This window comes from Loxodonta africana, chromosome X, assembly GCF_030014295.1.
Source record: "Loxodonta africana isolate mLoxAfr1 chromosome X, mLoxAfr1.hap2, whole genome shotgun sequence".
NCBI classification, from domain to species: Eukaryota; Metazoa; Chordata; class Mammalia; order Proboscidea; family Elephantidae; genus Loxodonta; species Loxodonta africana.
Genome location: NC_087369.1, coordinates 42,084,308 through 42,096,867, shown reverse-complemented (window position 1 = coordinate 42,096,867; position 12,560 = coordinate 42,084,308).

Genomic DNA, 12,560 nt, shown 5'->3' with positions numbered 1-12,560 from the left:
TGTATAAGAGTTCCAATCTCTCCGCAGCCTCTCCAACATTTATTATTTTGTGTTTTTTGGATTAATGCCAGCCTTGTTGGAGTGAGATGGAATCTCATCGTGGTTTTAATTTGCATTTCTCTAATGGCTAATGATCGAGAGCATTTTCTCATGTATCTGTTGGCTGCCTGAATATCTTCTTTAGTGAAGTGTGTGTTCATATCCTTTGACCACTTCTTGATTGGGTTGTTTGTCTTTTTGTGGTTGAGTTTTGACAGAATCATGTAGATTTTAGAGATCAGGCGCTGGTCGGAGATGTCATAGCTGAAAATTCTTTCCCAATCTGTAGGTGGTCTTTTTACTCTTTTGGTGAAGTCTTTAGATGAGCATAGGTGTTTGATTTTTAGGAGCTCCCAGTTATCTGGTTTCTCTTCGTCATTTTTGGTAATGTTTTGTATTCGGTTTATGCCTTGTGTTAGGGCTCCTAAGGTTGTCCCTATTTTTTCTTCCATGATCTTTATCGTTTTAGTCTTTATGTTTAGGTCTTTGATCCACTTGGAGTTAGTTTTTGTGCTTGGTGTGAGGTATGGGTCCTGTTTCATTTTTTTGCAAATGAATATCCAGTTATGCCAGCACCATTTGTTAAAAAGACTATCTTTTCCCCAATTAACTGACACTGGTCCTTTGTCAAATATCAGCTGCTCATATGTGGATGGATTTATATCTGGGTTCTCAATTCTGTTCCATTGGTCTATGTGCCTGTTGTTGTACCAATACCAGGCTGTTTTGACTACTGTGGCTGTATAATAGGTTCTGAGATCAGGTAGAGTGAGGCCTCCCACTTTCTTCTTCTTTTTCAGTAATGCTTTGCTTATCGGAGGCTTCTTTCCCTTCCATATGAAATTGGTGATTTGTTTCTCTATCACCTTAAAAAATGACATTGGAATTTGGATTGGAAGTGCATTGTATGTATAGATGGCTTTTGGTAGAATAGACATTTTTACTATGTTAAGTCTTCCTATCCATGAGCAAGGTATGTTTTTCCACTTAAGTATGTCCTTTTGAATTTCTTGTAGTAGGGGTTTGTAGTTTTCTTTGTATAGGTCTTTTACATCCTTGGTAAGATTTATTCCTAAGTATTTTATCTTCTTGGGGGCTACTGTCAATGGTATTGATTTGGTTATTTCCTCTTTGATGTTCTTTTTGTTGATGTAGAGGAATCCAAGTGATTTTTGTATGTTTATCTTATAACCTGAGACTCTGCCAAACTCTTCTATTAGTTTCAGTAGTTTTCTGGAGGGTTTCTTAGGGTTTTCTGTGTATAAGATCATGTCATCTGCAAATAAAGGTAATTTTACTTCCTCCTTGCAAATCCAGATGCCCTTTATTTCTTTGTCTAGCCTAATTGCTCTGGCTAGGACTTCTAGCACAATGTTGAATAAGAGCGGTGATAAAGGGCATCCTTGTCTGGTTCCCGTTCTCAAGGGAAATGCTTTCAGGTTCTCTCCATTTAGAGTGATGTTGGCTGTTGGCTTTGCATAAAAAAAAAATAGATGCCCTTTATTATGTTGAGGAATTTTCCTTCAATTCCTGTTTTGCTGAGAGTTTTTATCATGAATGGCTGTTGGACTTTGTCAAATGCCTTTTCTGCAACAATTGATAAGATCGTGTGGTTTTTGTCTTTTGTTTTATTTATGTGGTGGATTACATTAATGGTTTTTCTGATATTAAACCAGCCTTGCATACCTGGTATAAATCCCACTTGATCATGGTGAATTATTTTTTTGATATGTTGTTGAATTCTATTGGCTAGAATTTTGTTGAGGATTTTTGCATCTATGTTCATGAGGGATGTAGGTCTGTAATTTTCTTTTTTTGTAATGTCTTTACCTGGTTTTGGTATCAGGGAAATGGTGGCTTCATAGAATGAGTTGAGTAGTAGTCCATCATTTTCTATGCTTTGAAATACCTTTAGTAGTAGTGGTGTTAACTCTTCTCTGAAAGTTTGGTAGAACTCTGCTGTTAAGCCGTCCGGGCCAGGGCTTTTTTTTTTTGTTGGGAGTTTTTTGATTACCATTTCAATCTCTTTTTTTGTTATGGGTCTATTTAGTTGTTCTACTTCTGAATGTGTTAGTTTAGGTAGGTAGTGTTTTTCCAGGAATTCATCCATTTCTTCTAGGTTTTCAAATTTGTTGGAGTACAATTTTTCGTAATAATCTGATATGATTCTTTTAATTTCGGTTGGGTCTGTTGTGATGTGGCCCTTCTCGTTTCTTATTCGGGTTATTTGTTTCCTTTCCTGTATTTCTTTAGTCAGTCTGGCCAATGGTTTATCAATTTTGTTATTTTTTTCAAAGAACCAGCTTTTGGCTTTGTAAATTCTTTCAATTGTTTTTCTGTTCTCTAATTCGTTTAGTTCAGCTCTAATTTTTATGATTTGTTTTCTTCTGGTGCCTGATGGATTCTTTTGTTGCTCACTTTCTATTTGTTCAAGTTGTCGGGACAGTTCTTTGATTTTGGCTCTTTCTTCTTTTTGTATGTGTGCATTTATCGATATAAATTGGCCTCTGAGCACTGCTTTTGCTGTGTCCCAGAGGTTTTGATAGGAAGTATTTTTCATTCTCTTTGCATTCTATGAATTTCCTTATGCCCTCCTTGATGTCTTCTATAACCGAGTCTTTTTTCAGGAGGGTATTGTTCAGTTTCCAAGTATTTGATTTCTTTTCCCTAGTTTTTCTGTTATTGATTTCTAGTTTTATTGCCTTGTGGTCTGAGAAGATGCTTTGTAATATTTCGATGTTTTGGATTCTGCAAAGGTTTGTTTTATGACCTAATATGTGGTCTATTCTAGAGAATGTTCCATGTGCGCTAGAAAAAAAAGTATATTTTGCAGCAGTTGGGTGGAGAGTTCCGTATAAGTCAATGAGGTCAAGTTGGTTGATTGTTGTAATTAGATCTTCCGTGTCTCTGTTGAGCTTCTTACTGGATGTCCTGTCCTTCTCCGAAAGTGGTGTGTTGAAGTCTCCTATTATAACTGTGGAGGTGTCTATCTCACTTTTCAGTTCTGTTAAAATTTGATTTATGTATCTTGCAGCCCTGTCATTGGGTGCATAAATATTTAATATGGTTATGTCTTCCTGATCAATTGTCCCTTTTATCATTATGTAGTGTCCTTTATCCTTTGTGGTGGATTTAAGTCTAAAGTCTATTTTGTCAGAAATTAATATTGCTACTCCTCTTCTTTTTTGCTTATTGTTTGCTTGATATATTTTTTTCCATCCTTTGAGTTTTAGTTTGTTTGTGTCTCTAAGTCTAAGGTGTGTCTCTTGTAGGCAGCATATAGAGTGATCGTGTTTCTTTATCCAGTTCGAGACTCTCTGTCTCTTTATTGGCGCATTTAGTCCATTTACATTCAGCGTAATTATAGATAAATAAGTGTTTAAAGTTGTCATTTTGATGCCTTTTTATGTGTGTTGTTGACCATTTCATTTTTCCACTTACTTTTTTGTGCTGAGACTTTTTTCTTAGTAAATTGTGGGATCCTCATTTTCATGGTGTTTGACTTTATGTTTGTTGAGTCGTTATGTTTTTCTTGGCTTTTATCTTGAGTTATAGAGTTGTTATACCTCTTTGTGGTTACCTTAATATTTACCCCTATTTTTCTAAGTAAAAACCTAACTTGTATTGTTCTATATCGCCTTGTATTACTCTCCATATGGCAGTTCTATGCCACCTGTATTTAGTCCCTCTTTTTGATTATTGTGATCTTTTACGTATTGACTTCAATCATTCCCTGTTATGAGCATTTTTTTAAATAAATCTTAATTTGTTTTTGTGATTTCCCTATTTGAGTTGATATCAGGATGTTCTGTTTTGTGACCTTGTGTTGTGCTGGTATCTGATATTATTGGTTTTCTGACCAAACAATATCCTTTAGTATTTCTTGTAGCTTTGGTTTGGTTTTTGCAAATTCTCTAAACTTGTGTTTATCTGTAAATATCTTAATTTCGCCTTCATATTTCAGAGAGAGTTTTGCTGGATATATGATCCTTGGCTGGCAGTTTTTCTCCTTCAGTGCTCTGTATATGTTATCCCATTGCCTTCTTGCCTGCATGGTTTCTGCTGAGTAGTCTGAACTTATTGATTCTCTCTTGAAGGAGACCTTTCTTTTCTCCCTGGCTGCTTTTAAAATTTTCTCTTTATCTTTGGTTTTGGCAAGTTTGATGATAATGTGTCTTGGTGTTTTTCTTTTTGGATCAATCTTAAATGGGGTTCGATGAGCTTCTTGGATAGATATCCTTTCGTCTTTCATGTCAGGGAAGTTTTCTGTCAGCAGATCTTCAACTATTTTCTCTGTGTTTTCTGTCCTCCCTCCCTGTTCTGAGACTCCAATCACACGCAAGTTATCCTTCTTGATAGAGTCCCGCATGTTTCTTAGGGTTTCTTCATTTTTTTAAATTATTTTATCTAATTTTTTTTTCAGCTATGTTGGTGTTAATTCCCTGGTCCTCCGGATTTCCCAGTCTGCATTCTAATTGCTCAAGTCTGCTCCTCTGACTTCCTATTGCATTGTCTAATTCTGTAATTTTATTGTTAATCTTTTGGATTTCTACACGCTGTCTCTCTATGGATTCTTGCAACTTATTAATTTTTCCACTATGTTCTTGAATAATCTTTTTGAGTTCTTCAACTGTTTTATCAGTGTGTTCCTTGGCTTTTTCTGCAGTTTGCCTTATTTTGTTTCTGATGTCTTGAAGCATTCTGTAAATTAGTTTTTTATATTCTGTATCTGATAATTCCAGGATTGTATCTTCATTTGGGAAAGATTTTGATTCTTTTGTTTGGGAGGTTGTAGAAGCTGTCACGGTCTGCTTCTTTATGTGGTTTGATATCGACTGCTGTCTCCAAGCCATCACTAAGATATAAAAAAAAAATAGTAGTGGTTTATTCTGTAATTGCTCCCTGAGTCGTATCTTGTTTTGTTTTCTTTCAGTATACGTGGATGGGCTACTAGATTGTGCTGTCTTGTTTGTTGTAGCCCTTGACTTACTTATGACCTATTACCAGCTGGTTTGGGCTGTTGCCAGATATATATGCCTGTGTTTATTCACTATTCTTGAGTAGAATCTTATTTTGGGTCATCAAGTGTGTGCTGCACCCTAACACCTATCCACCTCGAGAAGTAGTGGTGATAGTTGTGTGCACCAGATTCTAGTAGCAGCTGGGGTTCACCCTGCGGGGGGGGCAGGATGCTGACAGGGTTCCCCGAAGTGTCAGTGAGGTAGGTGTGTCTCTATTCCTATGGCACCTTGGTGGGAGGGCACTGCAGCTGTACCTTAGGCCCCCAATGCAAGTACCTCTACTGATTGGTAGATGTCACCCTCCTTAGACCCCTAAGGCAAGAGGCTAGGTGGTCTGGGGGGAGCTTCAGCCCTCAGTTGCCTGTTGTGGGTCAGTTAGGGCTCTGTTGAATAAGCAGAGATATCAGACCTGGGAAACTTGTTTTTCCAGGAAATCCGCTAAAAAAAAAAATGCAGTCAGATCCCTATCAAAACTGCCTTTGGATTATAACCGCCACCTTGTTCCCTGTAAGGATGAAAGTCCGAGATTTGGATCATATATGCTTGGGTGTAGCTGGTTCTGTGTTTTGAGTCCAATTAGGGATGGATTTTTGGTCCCTGGGTTTTTTGTGGTTCCTTCTCTCAGGCCAGAAGAATGGGTTAGGTAAAGACCAAAAAAAAAAAAAAGGGGGGGGGAGCAAAGCCACCGCGGAGCCGGAGCCGTTCTCCCTCTGGCTCAGGAAATTCCAATGTTAATGAAGCTGCCTGGGAAGGGTGGGGGAGGGTTCAGAGTAATAGGAGAGTAGCACCTCGGAATATAGCCAAAGTTGCTTTTCTTGCTTGGAACGACTATTTTATCTGAGATTCCCAAGGGGCATGTCGCCTATGTGTGGTGGCTGTGTGGAGATTGCCCCCGGGTGTCTGGCCCGCTGAAGCCGTGGTCAGATCCGCCGCTGCCAGTCCAACGCCCAGCGTCAAGGTTCCCCTGCTGGGATGCTGCACTCCCGGCTCCAAAATCAGTCTCTGCCTCCCGGGGACTTCTCCCCCCGCCAGCCGCGTCGCCTCGCCGCCCTCGCGGACCGGCTGGGCCCCCTCCCGGGGTTAGTTCAGGGGAGTAGGGCTGCGCCCCGTGCTTGTGCCGTGACAGCGCCCATTCAAAAGTCCAGCACCAAGGTTCCCCGGCTGGGACGCTGCACTCCCAGCTCAAAAAACAGTCACTGCCTCCCGGGGACTTCTCCCACCAGCTGCGTCACCACGCCACCCACGCGGACCGGCTGGGCCCCCTCCCAGGGTGAGGTCAGGGGGTAGGGCTGCGCCCCTTGTTTGCGCCGTCAGCTCCCCTGGGCCAGACCTAAGCCGGGCGCCAAGGTTACCTGACTGGGACGCTGGCTCCAGGCTCGGAAAACAGTCACTGCCATTCCGTATTTGTTCGTTCTCTGTCTCTAAATCTGTGTTTGTTGTTCAGGGTTCGTAGATTGTTATGTATGTGATCTATTCACTTGTTTTTCCGAGTCTTTGTTGCAAGAGGGATCCGAGGTAGCGTCTACCTAGTCTGCCATCTTGGCCCCGCCTCATCTGGTGGTTGAGGTGAGAAGAAGAAAATGTCTGGTTCTGAGGCTGATGTTCCCTGGCTGTCTCCTATGTTCTTTTAATTTGTGTTTATTTTGAAATAATTTTAGACTTGCAGAAAATTTGCATAAAGTAGCACGGAGAATGGCTGTATATCCTTCACCCAGTTTCTCTTAATATTTTAATCTTACAGAACCATAATGCAATTATCCAAATCGGTACATTAACATGGATACAATTAACTAAACCATAGACCATATTTGAATTTCACTAGTTTTCTTACTAATGTCCTGTTTCTACTCTACTGTGCAACCCAGGGTCTCATATTGGATTTAGTTTTCCTATTTCCTTAGTTTATGGACAGTTCTTTAGGAAAGACTTTCACAATATTCACACTTTTCAAGAATATTGGTCAATTACTTTGTAGAACGTTCTTCAGTTTGGATTTGCCTGATGTTTTCTTATAATTGGAGTGAAGTTACGCATTTTTGACACGAGTATCACAAAAGCGGTATGTCTTTAATGGATTATATCATGGGGTTCATGATGTCAGTGTGTCTTACTACATGTGATGTTAAACTTGATGACTTGTTTATGTGGCGTTGGATAGGTTTCTCCACAGTGAAGTTACTTTTTTCCCTTTGTGATTAATAAATATCTTGTGGGGAGAGCTTTTGACAGTACACAAATAACTTGTTTCTCTTCACACTTTTTCCTTTTTTTTATTGTACTTTAAGTGAAAGTTTACGCTCAAGTTAGTTTCTCATACAAAAATTTATACACACATTGCTGTGTGATCCTAGTTGCCCTCCCTGTAATGTGACAGCACACTCCTCCTTTCCACCTCAGATTTCCCTTTTCCATTCAACCAGCTCCTGTCCTTTCCTGCATTCTCATCCCACCTCCAGACAGGAGCTGCCTATTTATTCTCATATATCTACTTGAACTAAAAACCACACACTTCACGAGTATCATTTTATATCTTATAAAAACCAAACCCGTTGCCGTTGAGTCAATTCCGACTCATAGTGACCCTATAGGACAGAGTAGAATTGCCCCATAGAGTTTCCAAGGAGCGCCCAGTGGATTCAAACTGCCAACCTTTTGGTTAGCAGCCATAGCTCTTAACCACTATGGCACCAGGGTTTCCTTATGTCTTACCAAACCAATACCAAACCCACTACCATTGAGTCAATTCAGACTCATAGTGACCCTACAGGACAGAGTACAACTGCCCCATAGAGTTTCCTAGGAGCGCCTGGTGGATTTGAACTGCCGATCTCTTGGTTAGCAGCCATAGCACTTAACCACTACACCACCAGGGTTTCCTTATGTCTTACAGTCCAGTCTAATCTTTGTCTGAAGAGTTGGCTTTGGGAATGGTTTTAGTTCTGGGTTAACAAGGAGTTTGGGGACCGTGTCTTCTGGGGTTCCACCGGTCTCAGTCAGACCATTAAGTCTGGCCTTTTTATGAGAATTTGAGTTCTGCACCCTACTTTTCTCCTGCTCTGTCAGGGACTGTCTGTTGTGTTCCATGTCAGGGTGGTCCTTGGTGGTAGCCGTGCACCATCTAGTTCTTCTCTTCTCAGCTGATGGAGTGTCTCGTTTATGTGGCCCTTTCTGTTTCTTGGGCTATTTTCCTTGTGTCTTTGGTGTTCTTCATTCTCCCTTGCTCCAGGTGAGTTAGGACCAATTGATGCATCTTAGATGGCTGCTCGCTAGCTTTTAAGGCCTCAGACGCCACTCACCAAAGTGGGATGCAGAACATTTTCTTAATAAACTTTGTTATATCAATTGACCTAGATGTCCCCTGAAACTGTGGTCCCCAGACCTCCATCTCTGCTTCTCTGTCCCTCGAAATGTTTGGTTATATTCAGGAAACTTCTTAAGCTTTTGGTTTAGTTCAGTTGCGCTGACTTCCCGCATATTGTGCGTTGTCCTTCCCTTCACATAAGATATTCTTGTCTACTATCTAGTTAGTGAATACCCCTCTCCATCCCTCCCCACCCTCATAACCATCAAAGAATGTCTTCTTCTGTGTTTAAACCTTTTCTTGAGTTCTTGTAATAGTGGTCTCATACAATGTTTTCTCTTCACACTTTTACCTACCAATTTTAGCATCAGTCAATGATTCTTGCCTGCACCATTTTTTTACTGTGGTGTTTGCCTGAAGGTGATTTTCTATTTCTTTCATTCCTTCTACATTTATTAATTGGAATTATTCTGTAAAGAAGAGCTGTCCCTTCTCTCCCATTTATTAATTTAATTATTTATATCTGTATGGGCTTATATTTTTTTATATAGATTTATTTTATTCCATTATTTATTTTGTTGCTCAAATTTTTCCTTCAGGTTGGCTCCTTTCAGCATGTCTATCATTTTTTGAGTACTTCTTTTTTTTTTTTTCCTCTGACACGACAGGGTATTCCAGGCTCCTTGTATTTTTCCTGCCCAGTCCCAGAATCAACCGTTTCTCCAAGGAGCTCTGGTTTATTTTATAGGAAAATGGAATTAGAAATCAAGATCTGCACTCATTCCTACAGGGGTATCATTGCTTCTAGACCCTCTCAGTGGACAGAACTAGGAAATATTTGTATATATACTAACCAAGGTATACATATATATATGTACGTGTATCTATTTATCTATCTGTCTGTCTGTCTATCTGATAGGTATCTATTTAATATGATAACTCTTATTCCAATTCAACACCACAGGGTTTAGCCTAGCCTTCCACATTTTCTTAACTGTCACTTCTTTTTCCAACAATGAGAAAACTGGTTCATATTATCCACAACATATTTACTTGCTTGTTCAATCCTGGCATACACATAAACTAGTGTCAGAGTTGTTAACCCTTATCCCTTTGAGAAAAAAAGTATACATTAGATTTTAGTATAGTTCTTTTTGTCTTTAGCCTTACAAAGTTACTTAGGCTAATTTCTTTCTCCCCTACCCCATTCAGCTTGGTGATGTTGTTCATTTGTAATATAGTTAGGTTTCTTTGTTACTGTTTGTACTCCGTTTTGGATTTACCACACATTCTGATCGATTTTAATTTAATTTAACTTTTTTGGAGAGGTAAGTAAAATATCATGATTCTAAGAGTCAGAGCAATAAAAAAGGTATATTCAGAGAAATATTGTTATATATCCTCTTCTTCCTTACATGAAAGATAGCATACTATCCCCCCTACACCTTTTGCACTTCACAGTATATTCTGGAAATCATTGCATATAGCCTCATGGAGATCTTCCTTGTTCTTTTTTTTTTTTTTTACAGCTGCATAGTACTACACTGTGTGCATGTACCATAGTACATAGGCACACAGAGGCAACTTGGAAGACAGGCCTGGCAATCTGCTTTTAAAAGGTCACAGATTTGCATATCTTTCTTGAAGTAAATCCTCTCACCATTACACACCCACCAGAGTGGCTAAAATGCAAACAACAGAAAATACCAAGTGTTAGGGAAGATGTGGAGCAACAGGAACTCTCCTTTACTGGTGGTGGGAGTGTTAGTTGGTATGATCACTTTGAAGAACTCTTTGGCATTATATACTAAAGCTGAACATATCCATTTTCTACCACTAAATAATTCTATTTTTTAAGTATATATCTAACAGACATGTGTACACAAGTTGTAAAAAAAGATGTCCACAGAAGCCTTATTTATGATAGCTCCAAACTGAAAATTGCCTAATTGCCGTCAGCAATAGAATGGAAAAATAAACGTTGGCATATTCACACAGTGGAATGCTATACATCAATACATTTGAATATCACAAACACGATATTCATCAGGCAAAGCCAAGCACAAAGGAGTACATACTGTACAGCACCATTTATATAATGCCTTAAAACAGGCCAAGTTATTCTTTGCAGTTCAAAGTCAAGAAGAGTGGGGTGGCTGGCTGGAAGGGAGTCTAAGGGGGCTTTTGGAGTGCTGGTAACCTTCTGTTTCCTAATTTGGTGCTAGTTAGATGGGTGAAGTAAACTCATAAAAATGTATTGAGTTTACTTCAGCACATTTACAATATGTACACTTTCAGATATTATATTTCAATAAAAATTATAAAGCAAAACATGACAAAAACCAACTCAAATAAAATTAGCTACCTTGATTTTTTAATCTCAACATCTTAAATGAGCTAGAGGTGGGTGATCTGTTTATTCTGTAAGACCTAACCTTGAGTCACTCCTATTGCAAACTGCATACATGAACCAGCCCCCCTGTTTAGATTGGGTCATTACCAGGGAACTATTTTTCTCTTGTGGCCTTTTTCTGACCCTACAGGAGGAATTTCATTTAAAACCCTGTTACATAAATGATGTCCTTGACACAAAAATATCACAAGTTTGGGAATCCAACTGAGGACTTTGCCCATGCTCATTGGCAGTAACTGCAGGTCACAAGGTACCAAAAGTCATATAAAGAATAAAAGGTTACCAAATGGAACCCAAAATGACAAGTGTTTATGTATTTGTCTTAAAGGTCACAATTCAGAGCACAGTGTTCCCAAACCTTGTTACATTTGTTTAGTCATTGTGTTTCTTCTGTGAGCCTAAGGAGAGTTAAACTTCCTTTCCTTGTACTCTACCTAGGTATAAGCCAGTGATGATGACATTTAGGCATAAAACATTGGATTAGATTACATGAATGAAATACAGCTTTCTACCTGAAAGAGGTTTAAATACACCAACAGCCACTGCAATAAGGATCCCATAATAAGTATTAGAAGGGTGTATTTGAAGTATTCAAAGGGATTTAAAGGAGAGAGAGGTGTTTTTGGAAACAGGCTTTTGGCAGGATTAAAAAAGACACACTCTTTACATAGGTGGAGATGGGGAGAGGCAGGGCATTCCAAGTAAGTGGATAATGTAAGCAATAGATTGGTGTGGTGTGAGTAGACCCAGGAGTCCAGGGCTGAGGCAGAATCAAGGCCATCATTTTAAATAGACAATGAGTGACAGGGAGATCCAAGGTAGTATCTGGAGCAAGGAGAAACTGGTGGCTGGAAGATCAGTAAGTGGTAGGTAGGAGGTAATGGTAACTTGTAGCTACAGAAAGTGAAAGAAAGGAAGATTGGGCCAGATCTGAACTCTTGGAAGCCTATGTCTTAGCCATTGATTGTATTGGGGGGGAGGAGAAGAAAAAGGTACATGGAGAAAATGACTGATATTGGTGGCCTGTGCAATGGGATGGGAACTGGGAGACTGGCAGAACCATTCATAGAAAAGAGGAAGCCAAGAGAAAGTCCTTGGATGGGCATGTGCTGGTGTGAGATAAACCTCATACTAGCTCCTGATACAATTCTGGAACTTCCCAGTTCAGCGGTCTACACCAGATTTTAAGAAGATAAACTATTCTGGAGAACACAAAAAGGTTTAGGCTTGAATTTATTAAAAATATTGCATTATTATTGCCTTATTAATAAGAAATACATTGTGCTGCCTCATGCATTGAGACACACATGCATAGATACATATTTGTTTTAACAATGCAAGCCATTTAACATTAAATGTTCTTGTTTGGTTTACATTAATGATATTCATCAATAGACATCATGGAGGAAAAAATGACACAGAGACTGAATGTTTTGCAGAAAAATTTTCACTGTGGGTCAAGAATTATTTAACTTATTCATGGAACAGATGTCTACCAATCATTAATTATCTCCAACACTGAAGCAGTCATGGTGGAAGATAGAAGGGAATAGAAATTTACCTCCTTCCCTAAAAAAAAGTCACTTATAATCTTGAAGAAGTCAGTGTTCTCCTCTGAATCCTAACTACCCATTGCCATTGAATCAATTCTAACTCACAGCAACTTTGTAGGACAGAGTAGAACTGTCCCATGGGGTTTCTAAGGCTGTAATCTTTACAGAAGTAGACTGCCACATCTTTCTCCCGAGAAGCAGAGCTGGCGGGTTGGAACTGCTGACCTTTCCGT